The 11,143-nt window shown below is 43.8% G+C and overlaps 1 long non-coding RNA gene across 1 annotated transcript; it reads left to right on the top strand.

Annotated features, from left to right (window-relative positions):
- The first annotated feature begins 6,221 nt into the window (after positions 1–6,221).
- Positions 6,222–9,978, top strand: LOC120651313. The gene is made up of 2 exons (XR_005666113.1): positions 6,222–6,285; positions 9,030–9,978. It is a non-coding gene; the product is annotated as an uncharacterized LOC120651313 (long non-coding RNA).
- Positions 9,979–11,143: the final 1,165 nt, after the last annotated feature.

Genomic DNA, 11,143 nt, shown 5'->3' with positions numbered 1-11,143 from the left:
AATCATATCCCTAGTACAACTCTCTAGATAATTAATCTTAGTTAATGGCTTGTTGTTTTTGTTCTTTTTATTACCTCATCTGTATAAGTGAATAAAATCTGGAAAAATTACAGTACTGAGTAGATGCTTGGTAGATGCTTCCATAAAATTTGTAGCACCAGAACCCATGTCAAACTTTCTGTGCAAAAAGGTGAAGCAACTAGAGTAATCTACTTACATGCTTTGTTGTGGTTAATTGCTTTATGATTAGATGCTGAAAACTATACCATAGATGCTAGAGTATATGATTTGAGTTACTTTAGTTTTTCATCACTAGCTCATGAGTAAATTAGTTGCTATGAAATAGTGAAAGCATGCTATGTTTTAATGATAAAAATGAAAATCAAACCACACAGCTCTTTTACGAAGTAAAGTGAATTTAATAACTACTCTATAAACGATTGCCCAGAAAATAAAGTTAACCAAGACCACTACAACAAACACATGCTATTTTGGACTACAACTTTATAGTGAAGGAAAGAAATATGTTATATCATGTTGTAACAATATCATTTCTGCATGCATATAGAAACGGTAAATCTACTCGACGGTGATTACGAGTTGGTGCCCGCGAATACTACCACTCCGAAGAGTGTCTCTCTTAATTGTACTGACTTGAATCAAGACCCGAACCAATGTTCGGAAGAACCAAGGCTACCTTTGAACAGTGCCCAAGAAGGCAAGCCCCGGTGCATAATCTCATTATTTTACGCATTATATTCATCTTACTATTTTTGTATATGTTGTAATAATTTTATTGTGTATTTACATTTTCTAGGAGTTGATCGAAAACCTTAGGTGCATGATCCCTAGGTACCTATGTTTGATACCCGGATCTTTTTATCCACTAGTTGCCCCGCTAACTAGGTACGGTAAAAGTCGATAGGTTTCCTGCCTTTCGCGAGATTATAGGAGTTGACTGACTTTAATTCCTGCTGAAATATAAGGACAACGGGCGGGGGTTGTGTAGTTGTGATACCCCGCTGGTGTAGTCGAAAATGGTTAAGGTCGCGGTGTGTGGCTCATTTCGTTAAGCGTTTGAAAGTACTAGCCACATGCCGAGAAATATGGTAATCGGTAAGCTGAAGTACCTGATTGGACCGGCGAGTGGAACAACCTTGCACCCTCTTGGTAGAAGTAGGTTTATTTTTTTGTCCGGACGTACGGGTGCAGAGACGTCGGGCTCTGTAGTCGGGGAGGGTGCCCCGGATCCACGGACTGGAAAGAAAGGGGAAATGTTGTGTGGGTGACTTGGTTCCCATACGTGTGGTCTAGGTTCCCCTGGCCAGGTTGAAATTCGATTCGGAATCGTCCGCCTCTCACAGCATGAGACTGCTTAATGTTTTCGGTCACACAGAGTAACAAGTGGAACATGATGATGATAATACTGCTAGTTGATTAAATAGTTGCTCTATCATGTTTGTATAGAGTTAGATGCAAACTTAGAATGGTTAATCCAACTAGAAGATGGCTAGATAAAATCTGAAAATAAGGACCAACTCTTAGTGGCATTTTTGGCAAAACAAACCCCACCAACCAAAAAGCCTTGCATGTCTAGTTATCGGACTATGTTATATCCGGTGACGGGTCAGTCTTGCTGAGTATTAGTATACTCAGCCTTGCTTGTGGCACTATTTTTCAGGTACTAACTTCGAGGATCTGTTTGCAAGTCTTACTTGGTCGTGTACCTTGCCTCCGGGTTGGTCTGTAGAGTGGGATGGCCCTTCAGCTAGGTGCTGACCACCCTCCCGCTGAGTGACGCTTTCGTACGGGCTTTATCGATGCAGTCATGTTATCTCGCTAGTTATCTTTTATTGCTTCCGCTGAACAATGAGACTTGAATAATTTTAGTAGATGGAACTCTGTAGTACTTTGCTACTCTGAACATGGTTTGTAATAAATTTTCCTTTCCGCTGCAAACTCTGAGATGTATGAAATGTTCTGTGTTGTAATCCCTGGGCTCACCTTCGTGTGAGTGTTGTCTGCTGATCCTGGAATAGCGTGGCTTTTATCGAGGCTTCACTCGAGGAACTACCGGTGAGTGCCAATTTGGGTCAGAGTTGCTTAGCAACAAAGATCGGTGCACCCGGGCCCAGTAGTTTTGGGTGGTTCCGCCACAGAGGAGAGTGGAGGAATGAATGCTTTGGAAGTGTGGTTGGTCGTGAGGGCAGAGTGAGGTAAATGAGGGGGGTGAAGGGGTATATATACTCCCACCCCCACACATGACCATTATGTGTGTTTTCTCGGGTTCCCGGATCATCCGGGGTTACATCGGATCATCCGGGTGAGTAATAGAATAGGCTAAAACACACTCGAAAACTCCTAGGTTCGGATCATCTGGCATCGCTCAGAGGCTATCAGGCACTCTCAAAGTTCTAGGTCCGGATCATCCGGGCAAAGGCCGGATCATCCGAACTTGTCCAGAGGGGATCAGGCGCTCACAACTCTCCAGATCCGGACTTATTCAGTGCAGATCTGGCTGAGGGGGCCGTATCATCCGGCCTAGGGCCAGATCATCCGACCCAGTGCAGCAAGTTTTATGCAAGTGTTTTAGTGAGTGCAACAAGTGTCTCTCAAGTGTGAATGTCATATCATATGAAGCACTTTGACAACCTAGATCAATCAAATGCGCCCCCCTTGATAGTACGTTGGTCCTATACTCAATTTCAAACTGAAAATTAGAATTAAATCTCCCATGGAATCCACCATACGATAATTTGAATTTGGGGACCTTCCTTTCATCTTCTTGTTGATTCTTTCATTTTATTTCTGCACACATCTTCTTCAAAGCATCATATCCCAAATTATGATTGTCAAGAATCACCAAAATCAATTAGGGGGCTAGATGCACTTTCAATCTCCCCCTTTTTGGGATTGATGACAATACCAATTTGGGCTCACAAAGAGAGGAATAAAATACATGAATTGTAAATCAAGAGATAGAAAAGCTCCCCTTAAATATGTGCATGAATATCTCAAACTGGCCTCAAATGCTAATGCACATATTTAAGTAAGCTCCCCCTGAACCTTTGCATACAAGTGCTTTAGTGTGATAATATAACCGTGATGCATATGACAAGATCAACACAACAATAAAGTGAGAAATAACATTACATCATCCATAAGAATCACACCATAGACAATATCAAGTTCAACCACATACTAGCAAATAAGTCTTACAAATGAAAATAGTTCACGTGGCACACACCACACATAACACCATCACATAGTTCTTACATGTCCATACAAGAATAAAAATGATAAAGATAGATGGGGGTCTCCAAGCGCCAAATTCACTCCCCCTTTGGCATCAAACACCAAAAAGGAGAAGCTACTCATCATCATCACCATCTCCATCATGTCAGAGCCGGTGTCATCATCGTTATCTTCCTCTTCTTCACCTAGAATTTCTTGATCTCCATAGTCAAGCTCAACATCTTCTCCAAAAGGATGGTCTTGAGGTGCATAGTCATCCCATGGATTATAGACTCTAGGAGGTGTAGGGAAATCTCTCGGCTCACGAACAGGAGAATCAGGAAGGTCAACCTTAGCCATGATCTCTTTTTGCCTCCTCTCAAACTTGAGGAGTTCCTCGTCCATATATTTCCTATGCTCACACATCTCTTTTGCATTTTGGCGACACATGTTGAAGCAAGCAAAAAGACCTTGAGCAATGAATGTGAGCTTGCCTTTCTTAGCCTTGGAAGCCTTGTGTCCCCGTGAAGTAGAGGGTGCCATAGGAGATGAAGGAGCAGCCTAGAAGATGAAGCACCGGGAGCAAAGTTGGATGGATAAGCACCCGAAAAAAAGTCCCAAAGGAGTAATGCCGGTGCCATGACTGCCAATATGAAGCGCTTGCTCAATCTTGCCCTTGGTTGATCGATAAGATGAGTGAATGGTACTGTGCAAGATATTGAGCTGGGTCACTCACTTGATCATATGAAATATATATGGAGCATAGTGACAAGCACTTGAAGAATCTGAGGAGCAAGCAATGATTTCATTCCAAATAAACTCCATCACAACAAACTTGGGTCGTCCCAGAGCCATCTGGGCTAGCAAGTTCTTGGCCCTAGAGGATATGTTGTCCGATTCACCCCCTCTTGGAGTGAGAGTGAACCGAAACAGAGTGTTGAGCAGTCTATAGTATGGAGTGAGACCCTTAACTTGCTCATACACGATATCCCCATAAGCCCTATCATACATGAAGTGCATTTTGGAGGCCTCTAGCTCATTACCTTCATGTAAATCCACCTGGAGTGGTCACGTTCCACAATATAGCCACCACCATAAGAAATTCGCAAATAGGGGTAAGTCAAGATAGGCAATAGGCAAAACTCTAATAGGGGTAAGTCAAGATAAAGAAATACGCAAGGGTAATATGACACATCACACATCCACACTCCAAGAGAAAGGAATAAAAGAGAGAAACAACAAAAGAAACAACTAATCTATCCTACATTAAGTCAGCTGGAGCTTAGGCTAGGTTAGGTGTCCTAGTGCTTCTATCCAAAGCTGGGGTCATGTTAGGACATGGTTAGGACTACAAGTGCCAGGAAAATGGGATAGCGGGGAGAAGGTCCCGCACCAGAGTACATCCAGTCCCGTTACCTCTTTGCATGAACTCCTACACCGAACCTGACCGTCGGGGAATACGCTAAACGCAACACCACTGTTATGCCAGACAGACATGGCTGTCACCACCTGCCGTCTACCCAGACACACCATGGAGCACGGTCATATCCGAAGGATCCCGCATACCCGAGCACCACGCTTGTGTATGAAGTCACTACCCTAGCGTCCCTGGGTCTCCCACCCTTCGGATGGACAAGTAAAGTGCTAGAGCAAGCTCGAAAGCACAACGAACCTCTATCCGTTCCCGGATCATCTGGCCTAACCAAATCCGTAGCACAACTCTTGAACGAACTAAGCATGGATTGATAAACTATCAAGATAGCAAAGCAACCATGGCATATCTCTATATTATGAATAGAAGTCTGACAAGTCGGATACAAAGCCATACCGGGAGCCGAGGATTACTCAACGACTCCGAGGACGACTTGCTTCGCTAAATAAGAACTAGCCTTGCTCCACTACCGAGCTAAGAGAGCAAGAGAGAGAGCCTCCTTGGAGAGAGTGGAATGAGAGGTGGGTATGTGTGTGTGTGTTGAGAGGGGGTGAGAGGCCCTATTTATACTAGTGGAGGTCAGTTCCCGCCAAATGCACATATGGAAGGTGATCAGGTACCTTGGCCATGACACCTCGAAATGCACCTGGACGGGAGGCAGGCCAGGTTCGGCCGACCCCCTGGTTCGGCCGACCCCACCTAGAAGCCTCTCGTCCTCATCCTTCTCTAGCAGGCTGACATGTGGGCCCTGATATCTTTCCTTCTATGCATTATGCGTGGCGCGCCTGTTTGCTCTGCCAGATGGGCCCTCCTTGTGAGTGTGTGACGCCGGATGCGATCTTCTGCATAGTTATGTGGCATCTACTGCGTATTTTCATCTTATTCTGCTCTTGCTCATCTGAAATGTACAAAACTCGAAAACAACTGTGGAGCAAGGTTAGTGATACAAATATGCGAGTAAGGTTTTAATGACTCTGATACGGTCAGCCGTATTTTATTCTAGTCGCACGGCCGCTCCGTCTTTTATCCCGGCTACATCCAACGAAGAGCCAGCAATCTGGCCGGTCCCACATATCAGGAATTGAAGAGCCAGCGGCGGACCATTCATTTTATCTGCTCACCCTCTCTCAAGGGTTCTCTCTCCTCTGTCACTCCGTCAGGGGCATCTGCTTCAATCCCCCCACCACCGGCGTGCACATCTGGTCTCCTGGAGGACATTTTTGGGGGTTCAAGTCCAGATTAGAGACCTAGGTGAGTGCTCCCCCCTTGCGCCGCATCCATTTCCCCCTTCCCCTCCTGGCCTCCTCGATTGATTTTTTTTGTTGTTTGTTCTGTTGGAGTTCTGGATCTGCTTGGCTTGGCTCCAGGAGCGCGCCGCCGCGATACCGAGCTCACAGCGGACAACCGGCCATGGCGGCAATGGCGGGTGATGCGGGAGGGGGCGACGCCGGGGTGCTATCTCTCTCTAGGGCTCCTTTCTCTCTCGGCGCGTTTAGCTGCGACGCTCGCATCCCCCTCGACGGTGGCATGCACTCCCGGATGATGCGCCCCCCCTCCCCCCCCCCCCCCCCCCCCCCCCGCGCGGCGGTATAGGGATCGGCGGCGCATATTAGGCCCAGGTGAGAGATCCTCGCTCCTCGCTCCTTGGAACATCCATGTTCCCGCATCGATTTTGACTGCATTTCCGCATTCGGAGAGGGCATCTGCTGCGGTTGATTTAGACAGATCTGTTCATACGTACCCCCCTCCCTCGTGCACTCCCAAATGCTCTGCATCGAGCTCGTCACATTGATTTCCGGGGGATTTTTGTGGTTTGTTCTGGTTTTTGGGGAGGTTAGGGGATAGGGATTTCAAGCTCGCGCACTAACCGCTGGGAATCGTAGCACACATCAATCCTCTGCATTGGCTGGGTGCAGATGCAGAGGATTTTTTTAGCATATACATGTTCATTGGGGTGTCAGGAACACACCCATGCTCACATCCTGTTGGTTTTTTTGCATCAATTAGTAGGGACTTTTACCGGTTTTTGTTTGCATTTTATTCACATTTTTATTCCACAATCCATGAGCGACTAGGGGGATTTTTTGTTGCTTCACTTAGTTTCAGTTCACGGAACAGTATACCTAGTTGCTAGATATTAGGATGTGTGGGTCAAGTATGTGCCTCCACACTAATGAGCCAATAGTGCTTGATTTTCAGTGGCACTTCCTCTGACATTTAAACATGCTAATGAACAAGCTAGTGAAATAATATATTTCAGTTACAAGTAGTTCTACATTTTAGGTCGATAGGTTCATCTAGTTGAACCACTGCAAGCAGCAGCGAAATACAGTATAGAGTAGGTAATTAAGGTCAAGAGCTAGCCCTTATAGTTCTCTACTGTATTCACCTATTCTAACATAAGGGCCAGCTCACTTCCATAACACGCTTCACATGTAAACATGCAAACATACTAATAAACTACAGTAATTCAGTTATTTTTTTAGTTCAGCTTAGTCCTGCATTTTTGGGTGGATAGGTTGATCTAGTTGACCAGCACAGGCAATAGGACTTGTAAATATAGTAGAGAACGGGTATTTAAGATCAGGAGCTGGCCCTCATAGTTCAATTATTTTTTTCATTCACCGCATGTTTTTACTAATGATCAACACATAAGTCATCAGCATCCGCATTTGGATTTGGGCTAGTCTTCGATGTGGAGGAGAGGAACTTGAAGCATAGATTTTTCGATGGGTTCATTTGGTGCGCACCTAAAATCCTTTGCATCAGATTCGTCGACTAACTGTAAGGATCACCGGGGTGTCCGACCCTAGAGGGGGAGGGGGTGAATAGGGTCGCTAATCGCTTTTTAACCTAGGGCTCAATCTAATTGTATAAGATAAACCTAACACGTCCGACACATGCTAGTTATGACTAAGGTTTATCTATGCTACCCTCTACTTACCCCAAAAGACTTGCAACCTATAGCCAATCCTAATCAAACTAACTAGGAAAGTAAAGGTAAGCAAGAAAGAGTAAATGCGGAAACGTAATGCGGTAAGTAAAGCGGTAAGGGAGAGGATACGCAAACTCCCGTGAAGACACCAAGACACACGATTTAACGTGGTTCGGTTAGGACACCAAAGTCCCTCCCAACGTCCACGGCCACTTGTCCAACACGAACAAGTGTGATACCGAGTCTCTTCGCTCGATCACCGTCTTGCCACGCCTCCAAGGCTCCCGACAAGCAAAGGCTAAGTGACACCAAGTCACAAAGACGAGGTCACCGCCACCGTCTATCTCGAAGCGTCACCACGGCACCGTCTTCACTATCTTGGAGCTTTAACACCAAGTAGGGGCCTCCTTCCCCGCACAAAGTGTCGTTGCCACTCCACACCAAGTCGGAGGGTCACACGACGAGTACAAGTGTTTGCTTGCCGCAGCAAGACTAATCTCAAGGGAGCTCTCGCAAGAACTAATCCCTAATCAAGCACTAAGCACTCTAACAAGTGTGCTTAAGTCTATATGATGTACAATGAAGCTCTATGGTGGTTGGAGATGTTCTTGGGTGTGTGTGGGATGTCCAGCAACTCCAGCAAACTTCAAATGGACGGGGTGAGGCGTATATATAGGCCACCAAGTCTTGTAGCCGTTGCTCCAACGGTCAGCTGTAAATCTGCGTATCACCGGAAGAACCGATGCCTCTGGCAGGGGTAGCGTCGGTTCTTCCGGTCACTCATAAACCGTAGTAGCCGTTGAACTCCTGACAGCTGACACAGTGACCACCGGTTGAACCGATGCTTTGCACCGATGCCTCATCGGTTCAACCGGTGCTGAAGGATCTTCTTCTGACAGCTGACGTCATTACACCGATGGTATGCACCGATGCACCGTCGGTTGAACCGGTGCTGAAGAAACTTCTCCTGGGCACTTGACATCGTCTCTGGTACATAGGACGCCCAATGCACCGATGCCTCTTTCTTGGACCGTCGGTTCAACCGGTGCCTATAGGCTGACTTGGCTTCGATTCCCTTCTGCACCAAATATCATAGCGTCGGTTCTTCCGGTGCTCCTGATCCGAAGAGCTTTCAGGGCACTACCCTGAGACCCGCGAGGGGCGGCTCCCCCTCGACCCCCGTCCGCTAACCGGGTAGCGGAACCCCCGTAGGGGCGGCCCTTCGGGCCTAGCTACGCCTATCTTCTCTTTGTCATCACTTGAACCTAAAAGCCTGAGAATGATCATCTTAACAATCATATTAGTCCAAGTGTTGTGTATGTCATCAATCGCCAAAACAATATATTGAAATATGGCATGAGAGGCCATTTTCGCTACACTAACTTTTGAGTGTGGGACACTCACGCTCACATCCATTTGATTTTGCAGAGGTCTTGGCGTTCAGAGTGCGCTTGGCGGCGGCGCCAGTGCAGAAAGAATTCAGCTTCGCCGGGTGGCTGCAATCAGCTGAGTTCATCAAGGTGGATAGCAGCAGCTCGTCTTCTGGCTCTGACAAAGATATGAGCTGACTTGAAGAAGAAATTAAAGAGGGCACGAGTCTGTGCAATCAGCAGCTGTCTAGTGATTGCAGATTCAGACACTGACACATCTGACATCTCTTGATTATTAATCTGCTCTTTGATCAACTAAAAACAGAGTAATGTGGTATATCAACCTCTCTTTTTTTCTCCGCTTCTTGTTTTCTCAGTAGGCAACAATACATTTTAGTATATAGCATTTTACTTCATTAGGAAATAAAAATGAATAGGAACTTTAGAAATAAATATGGTTCTGCATTATCCAAAAATATAATTCATTAGGCATTAATATGGTTCTAATTAGGCAATAATATGGTTCTTAACCAGGCAAAATAGTTTACTTCATTGGGCAATGTTTAATTTAGAATTTAAGAATTCATTTTCATTGGTTGTCTAAAGTGCAAGGTAATATACAACTATCAGCACTGGTATTTAACATAGAACCTAGTTCCTTAGCCTGACCACATGGGAATTCATTTTCATTGGTTGTCTAAAGTGCAAGGTAATAGAACCTAGTGCGCAGTCATCTTGAGAGTATATATTCAAAATTCATTAGGCTATAATATGTACTAATTTAGGCAGTTATGTGGTTTTTAATTAGGCAATAATATGGCACTGAAAAAGTAATATAGTTTACTTCAATAGGTAATGTTATTGGACATGTAATTTTCAGTATTTTGTATAGAGATTGCAGCATTCCCACTAGATCTAAAAGCAAAAACTATTGTTCAGTTTTTGAAGCATGATCTGAACTATTATCACAAAGAAATAGGAGCATTCCTACTAGATCCCATATGTTGCTCTTTTCATTAGACATGTACTTCCTTTTTTCTGTATTGGATTGGGGGGTAGGGGTATCAGGCTCTTTGGCAAACATTCATAACAGCATGGATAAATTTAATTCACACTGTCATATTTTTAGTTTTCAAGTGCGCTTCCTAATTTTTTAAAAAACTAAAATCTAGTTGTTAGACTATGCAGCCTTGTTTTCTTTTTCTATGCACATTATGCAGCTAGCCTACTCGGCTCTTTTCCTCTTATTGTGGCAGTATTTGTGCTAGATCCTACAATTTTTTATGATACAAGCATCATTGGTTTTTTATTAGGTAATAATATATATAGGAATTAGGCAATAATATTGTTTCAGATAGGCAACAATATGTGTTAAAATAAGTATTTTTTTGATAAATGGTTACATGCGGATTCTTAATGCCGCTAGTAACAGGAACAACAACAGTTCGTTTAATATGTATGTGCAATAGGATACTGAACTCATTTTAATTAGGTCTAGTAACAGGAACAACAGCCGTTTGTTTAATTATTCATTAGGAAAAATATACTACTAAATTAGGCAACTTATGCTACATCAATAAGCAATTTATCCACTGTAGTTCAACACTTCTATATTCTGATTCTAGTAGTCTTTTCATATGTCGTTGAATTTTGCTATTTTGGTGTACTGATTAATTTCTGAAAAAAAAGTCTGTTTGTATTTGCTTTGCAAAATGGTGCGGCCGCTGCGACGCGAGGCAGCTCGTGCATCCACATGCAGCATGCCCTGAAAACCAAATCTGTTCATGTCATTCCTAAGATTTTCATGCATTTTCATGTTGGTCTTTAGCAGAAGGCAAATTTATATATTTCGTTAGGCAATAATACTTGTTAGCAGAGGCAAATTCATGCATCTGATTAGACAACTTTAATTTATCATACTTTTTTACATCTAAAGCATTTTACCCTGTTATGCTATTATGTGATTTCTGAATTAGGCAATAACTATTTCAGCAGAAGGCAAATTTATGTATTACATTAGGCAACTTCATTGAATAATCCATTATTTTTGCCTGCTTGTTTGTTTTAAATTGCTCCTGAGTTTATTATAATATGCCTACAAGCAAGAATGCTTATTGTTATAAAGTATCATCAAAACATATAGTTGAGCAAAATGTTATGTTCATTCATCAT

This window comes from Panicum virgatum, chromosome 9K, assembly GCF_016808335.1.
Source record: "Panicum virgatum strain AP13 chromosome 9K, P.virgatum_v5, whole genome shotgun sequence".
Taxonomy (NCBI): domain Eukaryota; kingdom Viridiplantae; phylum Streptophyta; class Magnoliopsida; order Poales; family Poaceae; genus Panicum; species Panicum virgatum.
This window is presented reverse-complemented; position numbering and strand designations above follow the sequence as displayed.